The 18,790-nt window shown below is 46.6% G+C and overlaps 1 protein-coding gene across 1 annotated transcript in view; it reads right to left on the reverse strand.

Annotated features, from left to right (window-relative positions):
* PPP6R2 (protein phosphatase 6 regulatory subunit 2) overlaps positions 1-18,790 on the reverse strand; it is a 114,084-nt gene that overhangs the window by 82,018 nt on the left and 13,276 nt on the right. The window lies entirely within an intron of this gene.

An 18,790-nucleotide genomic window follows, 5' to 3' on the forward strand; every position in this document is an offset into this window, starting at 1 on the left:
GGAAACCAGCCATCAGTCCCTACAGAGAACGACGATGTTCCCACGCTATCCCAATGAATCATACAATCACAGAATCGTTTAGGCTGGAAAAGACCTTTAAGATCATCCAGTCCAACCATTAACCTACACTGCCAAGTCCACACTAAACCAATCAAGGGTAGACCAGACTGAACCATGGCCCCCAGTGCCATCTCTACCCATTTTTTGAACACTTCCAGGGATGGGGACTCCACCACCTCTCTGGGCAGCCTGGTCCAGTGCTTGGCCACTCTTGCCATGAAGAAATTTTTCCTAATTTCCAACCTAAACCTCCCCTGGCGCAGCTTGAGCCCATTCCCTCTCGTCCCATCGCTGTTCCTTGGGAGAAGAGCCCGACCCCCCTCCCTGCCCCCTCCTGCCAGGAGCTGCAGAGCGATCAGGTCTCCCCTCAGCCTCCTCTTCTCCAGGCTGAACACCCCCAGCTCCCTCAGCCGCTCCCCACCAGCCCTGTGCTCCAGACCCTTCCCCAGCTCCGCTGCCCTTCTCTGGACACGCTCCAGCACCCCAATGTCCTTCTTGTGCTGAGGGGCCCAAAACTGGGCACAGCATTCCAGGTGCGGCCTCACCAGCGCCGAGCACAGGGGCACAATCACCTCCCTGCTCCTGCTGGCCACACTATTCCTGACACAAGCCAGGATGCTGTTGGCCTTCTTGGCCACCTGGGCACACTGCTGGCTCATGTTCAGCCGCTGTCGACCAACACCCCCAGGTCCTTTTCGGCCAGGCAGCTCCCAGCCACTCTTCCCCCAGCCTGCAGCGCTGCATGGGGTTGTTGTGCCCCAAGTGCAGGACCCGGCACTTGGCCTTGTTGAACCTCACACAGTTGGCCTGGGCCCATGGGTCCAGCCTGGCCAGGTCCCTCTGCAGGGCCATCCCACCCTCCAGCAGATCGACACTCCCACCCAGCCTGGTGTCATCTGCAAACTTACTGAGGGTGCACCCGATCCCCTCATCCAGATCATCGATAAAGAGGTTAAACAAGGCTGGCCCCAAAACAGAGAAGTGAAGTACACTCCCGTTATTAGGGCAAACACTCTACACATCGGAACAGCCTTGCAAACCTCAGCGTCAGACACCAGAGAAGGCCTGACAGCGTAACACAGGGGGCACCGGCAGCAAGAACAATGTATTTTCTCATCATCTTATCGGTAATTACTTAATTGGAGGTACAATATTCACTCCAGACTGAAGTCATCAATTCGAACGGGCAGCGTACACCATTTTATTGCACATATTTAAGGTCTGCAAACGTGATGCCTTCTTTTTTCCTCAGCATTTATCCTACAAAGTCTTTTAAACATAAATGATAAACTGAACACAAAACAGCGCAGCACAGACTTAAAATCGTACCTGAGGCCCAACGATTATAAAGTGCTGCTTTGAAAACAGACTGAATTTTTTCCAGAGAAGTCACCATACACACCTCAGGTGTAGTCAGAATACAGCAAGAATACTTCGAGACAGAGCTTGAGAAAAAGCTACACTTTTTGACTCTACGTATCCCCTTAAAAGTCAAACTCTATTTTGGAAATTAATTTGTACTTGTGGGTATTTGCTGTATTTCTACTTGAAAGCAAAGGGTGAGAAGAAAACCTCCAAATAACGACTTTAAGTTTGGCGGAGTGTCATTATTACTTAGAAGCTACTTTATTATGGAAATTCAAAACATCTGTGCCATCCTGCCACTTTTGTTTGTTGTGCTCACGGTCAAGATAAACCACGCTTCACTCCACGGCTCCGCAAGACACGTAGTGTTACTTCAGCCCCAATTCTGTTAAGCTTGTGCTTAAATCCCGGCACAACGAGCAGTCCTGTTGGACTCCCTGAGCCCGAACACCAGGCACGTTTACAAGCTTGCATAACCTAGGCGAAGGCAGTCAGCAGAACAGCAAACCGACTCCACGTACAGAGCATCCCACACTCCCTCAACGTTTTCTTTAATACCAAGACCCAGGGAGAACAGGAACAAGTACCCATCTTGTTCCTACTGGAAGGGCATTCACAGCACTGTATCTTAAGGGCACAATCAAGTCGCACCTTACTGAAACGGCCTTCCCCGATTACGGAAAGATGGACACGAGCCTACGTGGCACTGTCTTTCTAACTTGAAAAAGAGTAAGAATTTAATCTCTAATATTTCAAGTGACTGACATCAGCCTCAGTTAGATCTGTCTTTAGTCTTTACGCTACATTCATCTCAGTTTTTCTTCAATTTTTTCAATTATTTTTTAACTGAAGTAGTTACTGAATGAATTTCCAAATAAGAGTGGTAGGACAACTGGATCGGCTGTATTTCAACACAGTTGAAACAGATTTGGATGATGCGGTTAATTACTTTCTTCCATTCTGAAGACATACTGCTGAGATTTCAGCCTAATTCTCTCCCGAGACATGTACTTCATTTTCTCTGACAACTCATTTGAAACAAAGCACAATAGAGTAATTAAAGTAAATAAGAGTTTATATTTTCTACCTTCTCTCCTAGTGATTTTTAATTTTTTGCTAAACTCACTGCATGCTAGCCAGCTACATACACAGACATGTTCAAAAATTTAGTATAGTATATCCATACAGAAGTTCAGTTTTGAAGTCAAACAACGCACGGGTTTCTATGTTGTCAAAACCAAAGCCTCTCATTTCTAACAGGAGAAATCATCCACCACGAAATAACAGCTAGTAGCTCCAGTGATTTCCTGAGATAGGATAGAGACAATAAAGCCAGTAGATCAAACATACTCCCTGTACTCAGAGATTTTAGAAGAAATGTAATCTAACTTAGGCTATGAATTTTAAAACATATATATTTAAATATACTCCAAACAGGGTACGCTGTGATTCCCTATAGCACAGACACAGCACTAGTAAGGTGAATGCCAGCTATTAGCAAATTCTTTTTAAAAGTGTCCGTATGGAGACCGAAGCATTCCTAGGTTCCACGAAATAATTAAGCACGTGTGGCTTAGAAAAGCAGAACCAGCCAGGTCTCACTGTTGTCACCGGAGCTCTTGTCTTTGGGAAAACCGCTTCACTTCACAGAAACACCCAAATACGGGTTAGCGCCACTGTAACGCAACAGCAAGATACAGCTTTTCAGTCTGGGGAGACAGAAATTTGAATTAGGTTAAATTTGAGCTGACTGCCTCCCTTATTCCAACAGCACATTTTTGATTCTTTGGAAATCAAATGTTTGTACATGCTACTGTGCTGGACCTGCTCCTGTTCTTCAGGCCTCCCGCAGACGCATCCCAGATTAAGTTCGCAGTGCAAGTACTCGCTGGTAAGGCAACACGCCTAAAACCAATCAATAGGAAACTGATTATTTTGAATGACAATCAGCAGAATTCACTGCCATGCCATAAAAGCTAGGAGTTTTGTATAATTCTACAGATCTCTGGTTTAAATGGCTAAACGAAGCTTTGGACAGCTGGAAGATGCAGATGGAAACACTCTGAAAGAACAAACATCCATCCTCATGACATCCAGAACAAGCCAGCTGCTCAGCGGCTGTGGTTAAGCAGCTGACCGGGGGGAGAGGGGTTCAGGGCGAGGTTTGGGGTTGGGAGAAGCTGGCTTGTTCTTTTAAGTTAGCCTTGCATTCCACAAGGAAAAGTTCTTTGCATGTGCTACGCGTCACTACCCGAGACAGGACATGAGCAGATGTGGGCTGATCAATCCCAGTAACCCCTGTGCTCCTCTGCATCCCCATCCGCAGGCACGGCACAGAGCCTGCTTCCAGCTCTGCCGCAGGAACGCCACGGCACCACTCCAAGGGCCTGCCCGGGCTGAGCACCACGGACTAACACAAACTCAGCGTTTCATGCCACCGCGCGGTGTCATTACTTTGTCATTATTACCTGTCTTGTAATCATATATCCCTGGAAAAACAGAATACTCTTAGTTACACAAGCAACTGGTGAAGTTGCTATACAAAGAATGAGAGGCTGATAAATCTACTTTTCAGCATTGCTGTCCTGGTTTCGGCTGGGACGGAGTTAATTTTCTCCCTAGCAGCTGGCACAGTGCTGTGGTTTGGATTTAGGATGAGAGTAATGCTGATAACGCACTGATGGTTGAGTTGTTGCTGAGCAGTGCTGACACCAGGCAAGGGCTTTTCAGCTCCCCCTGCTCTGCCGGGGGCAGAAGGAGCTGGGAGGGGGCACAGCCAGGAGAGCTGACCCAAACTGGCCGAGGGGACGTTCCATACCATACGGCGTCATGGGCAGTATAGAAACTGGGGGGTCGGGGGACAGAGAACCGCTGCTCGGGGACGGGCTGGGCGTCAGTCGGTGGGTGGTGAGCAATTGCATTGTGCATCACTTGCTTTCTATATTCTATTATCATTATTATCACTATTTTCTCTTCCTTGGCTGTCCTATTAAACTGCATTTACCTCTACCCACGGGTTTTACTTTTTCTTTTCCCGATTCTCTCCCCCATCCCACCGGGGACAGGGAGGGAGAGCGAGCGGCTGCGTGGTGCTTACTTGCCGGCTGGGGTTAAACCACGACAATTACTTAATGATTTCCAGCTTCAAAGCAGTCACACACCAGCCAAACCTTTCAAATAGTCGTTAGAACCAACAAGGCAGAAAAAAAAATTGAACCACTTTCGCTTTATGAAAGAACGTTGGCAAAACGCCCATGTAACTTGCCCAAAGTTTAGAGTGAGCAAAATCTAAAGGAATTCAAGAGACTGCTGATTTACGGCTCCTTTCATTAGACAGCATTTGTTTCCAAATATCCAAAGGAGCTAAAAATAGCTGTGTGTCTTTCAGATAGCAAGACATGCTTCCAAACAAAGTTTGGAAAAATCTTAACTCAAAAGATGCAAATTAAAATCTCAATCAAGAGCAAAAGTCCAGTTTGCATATAGTTTAGTTCGAAGTCACTGTGAAAGTAAAGTGTTGCAACTTTCCATATATTTCTCTTCAAACACCCCGCAAGTAGAGCCCACCTCCCCCCCCACTGCTTCTCCCTGCAGTCCTTAAGACAGCGGGGTTTTGAGAGATATTCCACAACCTTGTTATGGAATCCACTCAGATAACTAAGAAAAGCGCATTAACGAGGAGTCTAAAAGCCACTACACAAACCTCTACAATGACTTTGAGAGAGTATTTACACTTTAGCAAGTCAAGGGAAAAAAAAAAATTGTTAAAAATATCCCACCTTCTCAACTACCTCCTCAGCCCTCTTCAGGAAATTTCCACCTGGAAAAAGATTTGCTGAAGGATCTGCACGACCTATTTACACGTGCCTCTCTATTAGCATATGCCAAGCCAACGTATATAACAACGGAAACCCAGCGGCAGTGCGGGCGCTACACAGGAAGGACTGGCACGACAGACCCGCAGCTCAGCCCCGCGGCTAGTGGCCGAGCTGGGCCGTTCTAGCCCAGTGTCCCCGGCTCCCCCGGCTCCCCAGGGCCGCACAAGAGCACAGGAACGGCTCAGGCCCGAGGCAGCAGGCGCCCCGACGCCTCTGCTGCAGAAGGGCGATTCAGGCCCAACCCCGCGAGCCCGCAGAGGTCAGCCCGAATGCCCGTGGTGCAGCACGGCACCAGGAGAGCTCGGCTGCTTCTTGTAGTGCTCCTCTCTGGCTCGTGTCAGGAATGGTGTGGGCAGCAGGAGCAGGGAGGTGATTGTGCCCCTGTGCTCGGCGCTGGTGAGGCCGCACCTGGAATGCTGTGCCCAGTTTTGGGCCCCTCAGCACAAGAAGGACATCGGGGTGCTGGAGCGTGTCCAGGGAAGGGCAGCGGAGCTGGGGCAGGGTCTGGAGCACAGGGCTGGTGGGGAGCGGCTGAGGGAGCTGGGGGTGTTCAGCCTGGAGAAGAGGAGGCTGAGGGGAGACCTGATCGCTCTGCAGCTCCTGGCAGGAGGGGGCAGGGAGGGGGGTCGGGCTCTTCTCCCAAGGAACAGCGATGGGACGAGAGGGAATGGGCTCAAGCTGTGCCAGGGGAGGTTTAGGTTGGATATTGGGAGAAATTTCTTCATGGCAAGAGTGGCCAAGCACTGGACCAGGCTGCCCAGAGAGGTGGGGGAGTCCCCAGCCCTGGAGGGGTTCAAAACACGGGCAGAGGTGGCACTTGGGCCATGGTTCAGTCTGGTCTGCCCTTGACTGGTTTAGTGTGGACTTGGTGACGCTGGGTTAATGGTTGGACTGGGTGATCTTAAAGGTCTTTCCCAACCTAAACAGTTCAATGATTCTATGATTCCTCTGCTTAAAACATGCAAGACCTTACAAAGAGAGCACACGTAAGCAAGCCATGAGTGAGCAGAGAACTCTCCTTGGGCTCCTCCTGCTTTGGTACCTGCTACTATGGGGGAAGCAGGGAGAAGCGATCCCACTGCACCAAGGCACCCGGAGGCTGGAACACCGCTTCCCCGCAGCGAATCCACACGCACAATTTCTTTTAACTACTAGTACAGGAGGATCGTCTGGAAAAGGCATTTGAAGAGCAAAATGTTGAGGAGAATGAGAATTCCTAGATAAAAAAAATAATCAAAAGGTATATTTCATTCTTAATAAAGAGCATCCCCGGCTAGCTACTCTAACAGCTTGGGCACAGCAAGAGAGAACAAGAGTCTTGCCTTCCCCAGATGTACCGGCGGCACCTCACAGTAGTCAGGAGCAGGAGGTAAGTGTATGCAAAAAGGACATGCATGTTTTGATAATATTATATAAAAAGCCGCTATTTTTAAAAGAAATTTAAAGTCTTCCCACTGCCTTAGTTACTTTCATATGGTTGATCAGAAATATCAAGGAAGAGTAACTAAATTCAACGTTTTATATAAGCTATAGTGTCCCTCAAGACTTTACGAATAAAGTTAGAATTTTAGTTATCCAAACTAAGGAAAAAAAGCATTTCTACAGGGTATCTCCACTGCAATTAAAGAGCTAAGCAAAGGAACAGGTATCCTACATAAAAACAGTAACAGCCACAAACAATTCTCTACTCAATTTTGTCTCCACTTGCATGTATTTTGGAATTCATCCAGCCACTTCCCACCTACTTTAAGGGTGGTCACAAAAAACTTTATCATAATCCAAAGGAAAAAAAAGCCCAGTATAAAGCAGTCATCCTTTCCATCTTTTCCTCTCCGGTGCAACAAGTGAGAAATGCAATTAGTATTTAAGACAGTCCGGAGGCTTGCCCATTCATGGGATTTTATGCCATCACCACTTGCATCAAGTTTCTGAAGTTGGGCTTTTTTTGCGATCATCAACTCTTTCCTAACCCTACTTCTCTCAAGGTAACGCCGCCAGAAATTCAGGGATAAAAGGGTGTAACAGCTGTAAAATTGTCAAGGAGAATAACAAAACCATCCTTATTTATTATTTCCAAAAGATGGGTGAAAAGTCAGGATACTTTTTATGTCTCCTAGAAAGCTGTCGCCCGCCCTCCACGAAAGACAAGAATTTGTCCTTAGGTCTTCGATATGTTGCTGTCAGCTCTAGCACCTGCATTGCCCCACAGGCACTCGGGCATCGAGACAGTTTGACAAAGCTGTGCCCTCATACTTGGTACTGACACCTTATTCAGAAATTAATTCATAGGCACGGAGGCAAAGACTCCCTGGCAGTGTTCTGCTGAACGCAGGTACCACGCTAATCCCCAGGTAGAGCCGCGAAGTTAAGGCAAGCATCAAATGACCAACATTATTGCTCCAGACATTCTGGACTAATTTTAGTCCACAAAATCCTGCATCCTGCTACAAACCTACATGCAGCCCCAGGATCACTTAGACAATGTTTAGGCCTTTCCGCTTCCTCATTTCCCAACAAAAATAAAAAAAATAAATAGTAATAAAAAAAAAAAAATCCATCCACCAACTCTTCTGAGACTCAGCCGTAATAGGGGAAGTTAAATATTCCCACAGTCACTAGTTTTAACAGTAAATAAATACGACAGCTCACAGAAACGAACGCCGGACAGTTAATGGATACTTCTGGCATTTATTAGTATACACTGAACATTACGCACGGTGCTATTTTTTCAGAAACTATGGTGTAAACAGTTATAGGGAATCCTCCTCCAACCTCCACTGCCACTTCGTGTCATTTTCAGAAGAGAATTTGGCTCCCTGCACATTTTCAGAGCAGTTGACATTTTACAGAAATTGCTGAAATTTAAGGGGGGGGAAGAAAAAAACCACCCAAAACCCAAGAAATAAAATTTCATTTGTGGACAAAACCAGACTGAGCTACCATCCTTTTTAATGATGTATGCTTTGAAACAAAGGTTCACGTCTCACGAAAGACTGGATGCTGCCCTCGCTGAACCTGATGTAACTGATGGCAGTTTTGGAAGGGGATTAGACAAGGCCACTTGCACCTTCCTGCATTTTCACAGGCTGCACGCTGGCAGCATGAGACCCCAGGGGCCTGCGCCTTCCCGTTTCTCCCAAACAATAATGAAGACTACCTGGTGCAGATCTGGTTTGGTGTTAGTACTTCCCACAGAGAGCAAAACAGTAATCTGAGGTTTTATCAGCCCCTTAGGATAATTTTCAGCATCGACAGCATTTCTGCAGCCACAGGACTGTCTGGAGCCCAGCCTCGGCTGTTTTACCGTAGTCCTTCAGTCACAAAGGGTCAGCAACTAGCTCAATCTTAGATTAACATTATTGTACTTTTCTGATAACAGAAGAATTCCTCTAAATAATCAGCGTAGGTATAGACCCTCCCACTTCAAGAGACTACAAAATATTTGCCTTTTTCCACTCTCCCTGGAATTCATTTTCTATCCTAACTGTAAGAGCAGACAGCCTGCTCCCCTCTACCCGAATGCGGATTTCTGTTCCCAGCCTCTGCAATTCGTTTCTCAGACTTCGCACGCACACTCTCAACAGCAAGTATCAGTTCAAAATGCATCCTTTATAAATCCAGGTTCAGAGCGACCGCAAGTTTATTTTCCTCTCCATCTGGACATTTGCAAAATGATATGCAAATCATGAGATACATGAAATGATACTGGTAATTATAGAAGTAACCGAGACCAGTTACTATTTTAAACTTTTGGCCGAGCACTGTGAATGTCTTTCACAGAAGCTGACCCATCCACAAAACCAGCATGTTATGGTAACAGAGTTTGCATGAAATCTTTTCAAAACTGTTAAGTACAACGCCGGATGAATGTGAAGTCATCGTGGGTTTTTTGAGTCAGACAATAAAGACCGTAGAAGGCCCCAGCCGCAAGGTCAGGCATAACCAGACAACCGAAAGCAAGCCGAAGATTATCGAGTGCAGTTATTTATGGCAATAAACTGCCAAAAGGCACCAGAGCTGTAGCAGAGAAGGAAATCAAGGACGGTGTTTTATTGTCAAATGTGCTGGCTGGAAAGAAGCTGGAGTCTACGATAAATCACCTGCAGCAGTCTGGAAGGCCCCCAAAAACGTCCTACTGTTTCTTACCTAGCATTAATAATAGCAGAAGTGTCGCACTACAGCCCAGTGATTCACAAGGCAGCGGACAGTGTCATTTCAACCAATTTTTCTTCTCCTGCCAATCTAGTGTACTGCTCTTTCACACTCCCAAGCTGATACTTTAAGTCAGCTACAATCCATTTTAAGAATCTGTCAAGCCACTCAGTAACGAAACAAGCTGAGGAAAGTTGCCAGTTTAATACATAACACCACGCTGTTACCTCACAAGAATTTACATTTTCAGTATTTTTATCACCAAGATCTTCCCAAGAAATTTGATAATTTGGGTTATCAAGACTTTTTGACTGCACAACTTAAGTTGCCTAAAAAGGGCCCAACCTTCCAGCAGAGTTAAGTGATCACCCTCCAAAATTCAGAGCACGCTATAATCACAGAATCATAGAATCGTTTAGGTTGGAAAAGACCTTTAAGATCATCCAGTCCAACCATTAACCTAACATTACCAACTCCATCGCTAAACCAATTAAGGGTAGAGCAGCATAATGTCTCAAGTCACCCATGACGAAGCCTGCAGGCACATCTGAAAGTCCTCCTCCTGGGAATACTGGAGAAAGGAGACAGAAAGTCAGCGTGCTGGACCCAGATCATACCCAAAAGGGCACAAGACACTCTTGAGAATCACCTTTGTTTATCCTAGCTCTTGTTCTACAAAACCATAAGTCTGTATACTACTCTATTTTGAATAACAATTGATTTAAACTCAACCAGGAAATAAAACAACGGATGAGCTGTAACTGCACTTCAGTAACATAACGTGAGACCCACATTTGTTCAACCAGTGCAAAGCTCCATGACGGGAACCCGCTCGCTGCTGCTCCTGCTGCCGCTGCAGAACAGCCGGCCTCCCCTCGCACTCCGCATCGCTGCTTCTCAGAGAGAGCAAAAAAGCTCAGGCAAAATTACAACCACCCTCAATCCATGGCAAAGTACAGTCGCTACTAGCATTGCACCAGCTACGCACACAGCACGCTAGCCGGTGAGGAAAAGCAAGCAGATTAAACTCATTCTACTTAAAAAGAATTTAAATTTTTAGTTTTAGTATACAAAATCCACAAGGAATTAAAAACTAACACTTGTTCATATTCTGCAATGCCAAACCCCAAGCCTGCTAAACTCTTCAGGTACACCGTGACAAACACACCTATGCACAGGCCACGGGGACAGAATGCAAACTGTCAGCTCACCATGCAAGATTCCTTGCTAGGAAGACAAAAAAAAAGAAAAACAACCCCACAAAACACACATGGAGCCCAAGGCTAACAACATCTACTTCTGGAAGACACACAAACGTATAAGAATACTACCTAAAACTTATCATGCTCCTGACTCAAGGCACAAAAAGAGTGCATCTCCCTTGGCTCGGCTTCAGGAGACTGCTACTGGCCCATCTCTCCACTCTGCCGCGGTCCCTCAATGCAAATATGCAGCTCTAAGAACACGGCACACTAGGCAGCCTAGAAGTAATTCCGATAAAACCTGCAAGTGTTGAAGCTTCTGCACATTTCACCATAATCTCTCGCACATCTTCCACACTCCAGGCCTTGCTGCCAGGAGCGGTCAGGGTCTCTTCACCTCAATTTTCACCTTTCCCATTATTTGCAAGAAAAGACCCAGGGCTGTCAGTGGTCTCCATCTATTTGTTCAACAGCACATGCAATGCCTTACATTTGTCACAGCGAGAGGAAAAAGGCACATGAGAAATAATTTAATCCCGTATCAGTTATTTGCCCCAACTAAAGCGAGCGCTTCTGAATTACAGCTCTCCAACGGCTCGAGCCAATCTCCGAATTCACACTGCCACGGCTCTTCCCTTGGACGAGCACCGCTGCTCACCTAAGCCCTTGGCGTGCCAGCCTCAGGGCAGGAAAAACCCAGCGAGGCAGCGAACAGCGCAGGCCGGGGGCTGTTTTGACCAATTTAGTGCCCAGGACCTCACCAAGTGTTCACGGGGAAAAAAAAAAAACCCTGTGCCAGAAAGGTGCAAACTGCTATGAAACACACAAGTCTAATCAAATGCATGGATACCAAACTATAGTCACGCCATTTTTCTATATTCAGCCACAGACGTTGCAATCATAGAATCATGGAATCGTTTAGGTTGGAAAAGCCCTTTAAGATCATCCAGTCCAACCATTAACCTACACTGCCAAGTCTACTCTAAGCCAATCAAGGGTAGACTAGACTAAACCATGTCCCGAATCTGAACATCGTAATTCAGCGCTGAATTCACAGACAACAACCAAACAACTACGCAGACCGCTCAACTTTCCCCAGTCCTAAAAGACTCATGGCTGGACTTAACAAGAGCACGTGGCCTCTGCCTCCTTCAGCCGGATCTTACAACAGTCCAGTGTGCTCGCACCACAGCTACACCCAGAACTCAGAATGGACTGTCCATTTTCAAGACTCCTCACTCTTTCCCAGAAGCGCGTTTACAGGGTAGAGCACATGCTAATTTAGTGATCAAACCTGCAACTGAAAGGCAGTAAGCCCCACCGGACACACCACGAACTGATGCGCGCTGCCTGGAAAGGCGCTGCCAGTCGCTACTCCAACCGCTGTGAGTGGCATTCCTTCAACAAAAGTCCAAAACCCCTCAGAAATGCCGCACTGTTTACACCTCTAGAATATCACCCCTGTTCGTTCTGTTCAATTCTTAGAAAGAAAACCAAGCAAGATGCAAGAATGTCTTATTTATTTGTAGAAAAGCATTTTCGGGTGTCATCTGAACTGGTGATCCCACGTAAGATACATGCATAGTACCGAAATGACAAAAAAATCCCATAAAGAATACACACAGAAATCATGTTGCAAACAGGAAGGTGGGGGAAAGAAAGAAGGAAAGAAAGAGAAACATGCTCTTTCCAGAAGAGTCTTACTTTCAAGGTGCGTCAGCTGGGCATGTGGCAAGAGCAATGCTCTTTCTGAGCTTAGTGAACCTGCAAGCAAGGCTCCTAAATGCACTACCACTTCACACCAACTCCATGATTTTTTTCATAGAATCACAGAATCGTTTAGGCTGGAAAAGCCCTTTAAGATCATCCAGTCCAACCATTAACCTACACTACCAAGTCTACTCTAAGCCAATCAAGGGTAGACTAGACTCAAAGGAGCTTCCCAATTATACTGATGACTATTTGCATGCCATTTTCTCTGAAATTCAACTTGCATAACAAGAGCTCCGAGAACATTTCTTTTTGTACTACCAGCGAAACAACTTTGCAGAGTAAATGGAAAAACTGTCTGGTTCCAAATCCTCCACGAAGGCTTTGGCAGCACACTGCTGACAAGTAGCACACTCCTAGGCCTCGGGTCCATGGGAAGCTGGGAGGAGGGAATAAAAAAAATAATAATAATAAAAAAAAAAGGAGCACTGCTAAGTTGGTTTGGTACCTATTAAGAGAGTTACAGGCTAACCAGCCAGAAGAAATGTGCCTGGCGAGCTCCGACAGTAACATGTTTTGCACTAACAAAAAGGCTACAGATCTCCTGGGCAGCCTTCCACATAAGCCTAACTTGCCAGAAGGAATCAGCAATAAGTACATTTACCAACTAAAAAGATGCTTGGTCTCATTTTTGCTTCATCCCATTCTTTTATTACCATTTATTTCAAAAAGCCTTTCCGAATTTAAAAAGATCACTGCATAAACATCACCCCCACACCACCTAACAGCTCTGAAGAGGAAAAATTGTCCGGTGACCAGGAAGTCTCCCTTCCTAAAGAAAGTCTTCGTATTACCCAAATGGGTATTTCAGGTGAAGGGGGAGAGGGATAGCAGGGGAGTTTCCATTTTGTTTGCAACGGAAACTGAGCCGGTCCCGCGGCTGGCGAGGGGAAGGCAGAGGTTTGCGTGTTCCCCCAGGGTCTCCTGAACACACCGAGTTTGCAGAGAAATTTGACATTTTTCTTTGAGCATTCACAGCCTTCTTTAAGGCTCTTTTCCACTTGCTTCCAGCAGAATTTTAAACTATTTGTAGATGCAAAAGCATCCCCCACCAACCCAGACAAACAGCACGCCGATTAGAAGATGCTTGTGGGTGAAGGGTCCGTCCTGCTCACGTCCATTTTCAACATTCTTGTTTTCTTCACTTTCCCCCTGACGGTAAGGTCAGGGCATGTTCAGATAGAGAACTCAACTCCCCTTTTTCTGGGAAGAGTATTTCCCACCTGAGCTAGCTTAAAAGAAAATCAGCAAGCATGCGGACTATCACAGAACCAGTCCATTAAGTGTCCAAAACCAAAACTGATACAAAGTTAATTAGCAAACGACCGTACAGCTAAAGCTAAGTCTACAAAAGCCAGGAAATCTAAAGCAAAAATACCACCAACCACACTCTGCCATACCAACTGTGATCTCTGGAACTGGCACGTACCCACCGGGGACGCACCACAAGATGATTCAGACTGTTTTGAACAAGCGGCTGTAAGCAAAGAGCGACTGCGTCGTTCCACGGGCTGCGGTGCGTCCCGCACAACCGCATGCTTTTACCCTGACGCTCGTGTAACCCTGGGCTTGCGACAGCCGCGCTGACCAGCTCACAGACCATCCCCAGCAGGTGCCAGGGCTCACACTGCGACAGGACACACAGCGCACCTGCGTCCAGAAGCACTGCGGGCTCCTGTGCCAAAATATAACAATGCAAATAAAGTCAACGGGCTGTTCCTGTTGAGGACTACAGCCCCACAGCAGTCTCGGGGCACGCAACAATCCTCAAGTGCTTGCTGCCCTGCACGGTACGCTTTGCGAGACTCCTTAAGACAGAGTAAAGACACGGCAGCTTCATGCAAATTAAGGGCAGCTGTGCGCAGCACCGTTTACGGTTTAGCAGCTTTTACCTTCATGAGGATATGAGCCAGCAGTTTCCTGTAACAGCAACAGTCACAGAACGGAGGAGACAGAAGGGTGTCTCCGGAGATCATCCCGTCCAACCCGCTGCTCTCCAAAGCAGGGTCAGCTGCAGCTGGCTGCCCAGGACCGCGTCCAGGCAGGTTCTGAACATCTCCAAGGACGGAGACTCCACCACCTCTCCGGGCAGCCTCTGCCTGTGTTCAACCACTCTTGCCGTAAAAACATGTTTTCTTTCATTGTTTACCGTATTTCAATTTGTGCCCACTGCCTCGTGTCCTGTCATTGAGTACAACTGAGGAGAGCCTGGCTCCATCTTCTTTAACTCCCCCATGAGGGATTTATCCACACGAATGAGATCGCCCCGAGCCAGCTCTTCTCCAGGATGAGCAGCCCCAGCTCTGCCAGCTCCCCTCACATGGCAAACGCTCCAATGACTTAATCAACTTTGTGGCTCTTTGCTGGACTCTCTCCACTACGCCCACGTCTCTCTCGTCCTGCGGAGCCCAGCGCTGGACTCAGAACTCCAGATGTGACCCCACCAGTGCTGGGCAGATGGGAGGGATCACCTCCCTTGACCTGCTGGCAACGCTCTGCGCACTGCAGCCCAGAAGGCTGCCAGTCACTTTTGCAGCGAGGGAACGCTGCTGGCTCCTGGCCAGCCTCGTGTCCACCAAGACCCCCAGGCCATTCACTGCAGAGCTGCTTTCCAGCAGCTGGAACGCACTGGTGCACAGCGTTATCCCTCCCCAGGGACAGGGCTTGGCATTTCCCTTGGCTCAGCTTCAGGAGGTTGCTACTGGCCCATTTCTCCACTCTGCCGAGGTCCCTCTGTACGGCAGCACAGGTCTACCACGCGCTCCTCCCAGTTTCATGCCATACAGCGCATCCCAGATGTGCTTCATTTCATCCTCTCAGAAGGCATGCTGTTATTTGTCAAGGGACAGGTAAGCGCACTTCATTCAGAAAGGGAAGAATCAAGCTTTTGAAGATGCAAGTACTTCACAACTGCAGTTCCGCGTTGGAAACGACCAGAAGAGTATTACGCACTTAAGAGCGGAAACAAGGAAAGAGTTGTTAGTGAATCTGTTCAAAACAACGGAAAAATATACTCCAGGCGCACTAACAATCTCTTTGAAATAATTCTTTCTCCAGCTCCTACCAACCACCAGCTGTTGTGTTTGAAGGGATTTTAGCCTGGTCAGACTAATGGTAAATCTTGATGATGTTTTAAGCTACACTGCATAGAGCACAAATTAGAATTTAGCATCTTCTGAATGTATTTTAATGCCTCAAGTTCTCTCCTGCTGCTAAGGCCCTGCACGCTAACAGCACTCAACTATTTCTTTCCTTCTGCTGTTGCACACACCACTTTGGTTTCTTGAGGATGTAACTGCTGTGACCTGTCAAAAGACAGCTGCTTGCAATACACAGACTACCTGTGGTGCATTATTCTGTGTTACGCTACTTCCAACCTTTTGGTACTGAAGCATCGATGCTGTGCTCCTCCTTCGCACACCCACACCCCAGGCTGCCATCCCTTCAAAGCCCACTGCAATCGCCCGTCCCAGTACGGGGTTACTGGCTCTTACTTGGTGCCTCTGCAGCTCATCAGCACCAGCACCTCCAGTCCCATCGCCATCCTGCCCTCACCTTCCAGCTCCATGACCCCACCACCGTCAACTGAACTTCTCCCACCACTTACTACAGCCACAGGCGGAGATGGCACGGTACAGTACGAGCCCTGTTCTGGCCGAGCTTGGATCCGACACCATGCCTTGCTGTTGAAGTACACCCACAATACAGGTAATAGATGACTTAGGGCTGTCTTCTCCTCTTTGGGTTCAAAATGCTCAGAATCTACATTTCAGTCTGTCAGGGAAAGAGCATCGTGAGCTACTCGATTATTTCTAGAGCCCACTCTCAAATCTCTTTAGGATCCTACTTCAGACTCTTTAGGAATGCACTCGATGCTTGTTTCCAAGACAAAACAATGCTGGTAAAAAATTCCCTCATTCATCTTATAACACAGCCAAGATTAAATCAAAGATCTCTATTGATTCCTCTTACATTCACACAAGGCATGAAGAACGGTGAAAAACCCCAACAGAGAAAAGGAAAAGCTTGCTATGTAGATAAATACTATAGCTCAAGAAGAGATTTCCCACCCCACCCCCCCCAATTATTACGAAATTATACCCAAGAGATCTGTGGTTATCCAGACAAACTAAAGCAGTACTGGGGATTTCCTGCCATATCCAATAAGCATCAGAGCTGCTGAAGCCCACCACTACATGGAGAACTGCCTTTCAGGCAGTCACATATCTTCTTCCGACCAGCTACACTTCTCCTGGGAAGCAGCTGTCCATGGAGCCACAAGAAGGCAAAATAAAAAACAGAAAGTTAAAGGCAGGAAATTCAGAATGCCTCTTCACCAACCTTCTACTTCTTTCTGGCCCACCTAATCTGTAATTTGGAAGGACTTAGACTCATTAATATGCACTGCTCCAAATTCAAATTGGTATCATGTCCACCCTTGGTAGTCACACTATCTTTGACTGTAATCAAAAATTCAACCTTGTTACAGAGGAGCCTCTCTTACCTGGAAAAATGTTTTCCTCTTAGGAAACCTACTTGCAGACACCCTTTGAAAGCCAAGACTTGGCAGGCTTTACATCAGTCCCTCCCCAAGCACAAGAGTGTCACATCAACCCAACAACAACAAAAATAGACATTATGGAGTGTTATCTGACATGCTCCACATGCTTTCACAAGTAATGCTAACATGGCTAGGCATTATTTTAAGTACGGTCTGTGGCAAGCAATAAAGTCCAAAGCATAAGAGCAAAATAGCAAGATACAAATCTGTCTTCTACTGGTATACAGCCTTAATCTCCCAAGATCAAACATTCTCAGGCAAATCTGTTCCAACTTTGGTGCCACGCTGAAACTGTAACTTAATACTGCAATGAACGACAAAGCCATGAGAAAAACAGAAACCAAGATTTTGGTTATAGCCTGTGAAATAAGTAACAGTGCACATAGCAAACCAATGTAGGCCTTAGGTGTAAGAACACAATTTTACAAGCAATAGCTGCAGTAAGTTAAGGAACTAGGATGAAATGAGCAGCTGTCCTTAATACAGCAGCCTGAGTCCAAACCAGCCTTCTTTGTTGCCAAATTAAGATCACGCAATGAGCCCATCCTCGCTCAAAACAGCTAGCTATAGGGTTAGTGAAAATAAAACCAAGGGACATTTTCTATGAAGGGTTCTCTACGAAACTCTGCAAGAGGCATCACTGCAGTTTCAGGCACCTTGACAAGTCGCAGGACATGAATAAAAGAACTATTTTAACATCAGAATTTTACATAAATATATTCTCATTCATCACTATTCTCTTTGTTCCCTTCCCTCACTCATTTGCCCAATTCTTTTTTATAAATTCTGAATAAAAGGCAAAGCAGGACAGACTAGAGTCCTCAGAGGCAACGATGGTTCCAGCAACTGTCCACACACACCCCACTCAGCACGCACATCCCACTGGACATCAAACTCTTATGATCTCAGCAACTTCTGCCAAGCTCTGGCTGCACATGTACACATCAAAGTCTCAAGAACATAAAACACAGAAATGAATTATAGCCTTTATTCCCTCCTACAACTGAGCATACAAAATTACAAATTGTCTCTATTGTACTCGGCTAGCTCTGTAGTTAGCTATTATCATACTACTGGGAGAACTTAAATACTTACAAAACCTGTGAAAACTAGTATCTTATACCATGTTTCAGTCTTAGTAAAAAAAAAAATTGACTTCGTTTATCATTATTTTATTAGTTCACCTTCCTTGCACCCCCTCAGTGTCTCATAACCTTCAGAGGTGAACAGTCAAGACAGTCCAAAGCTTCTGTTTTGTACAGCTGAAGGATTCGTCTCGGGGGGGAAGAGTTTTTTGCCTGCAGGCCACTCTCGGAGCAGGCAGCCAGCAAAACTTTGCCTGAACGACAGAATGGTTTGTCAAGGTCTTGTGGAGTGGAAACAGCTTCCTCTAGTAAGTGCACCCCTCAACGCCAGTGCAGGCACCTGCTTCTGCCTTCCAAGCTTCGGCTACTTCGAAAGGAAAGGACAGGTTACCATCCTGCCAGACACAGGCAAGTACCTCCCCAACAATGAGAAGAGCAGTCAAATCTCCCAGCTGAAATTTTTCACACTACATGAACCTGGTACCCCAAGCCCATGGTACCAATTAAGCAGCGGTCACAATACACTTTAGAAGAGAATACAATACAATAGAATAGAATCACTAAGGTTGGAAAGGACCTCGAAGATCATCAGCCCAGCCGTCACCCCAACACCCCCATGCCCACTAAACCATGGCCCCCAGTGCCACCTCTGCCCGTGTTTTGAACCCCTCCAGGGCTGGGGACTCCCCCACCTCTCTGGGCAGCCTGGTCCAGTGC

Source organism: Pelecanus crispus, chromosome 1 (genome assembly GCF_030463565.1).
Source record: "Pelecanus crispus isolate bPelCri1 chromosome 1, bPelCri1.pri, whole genome shotgun sequence".
In the NCBI taxonomy this organism is placed as follows: Eukaryota; Metazoa; Chordata; class Aves; order Pelecaniformes; family Pelecanidae; genus Pelecanus; species Pelecanus crispus.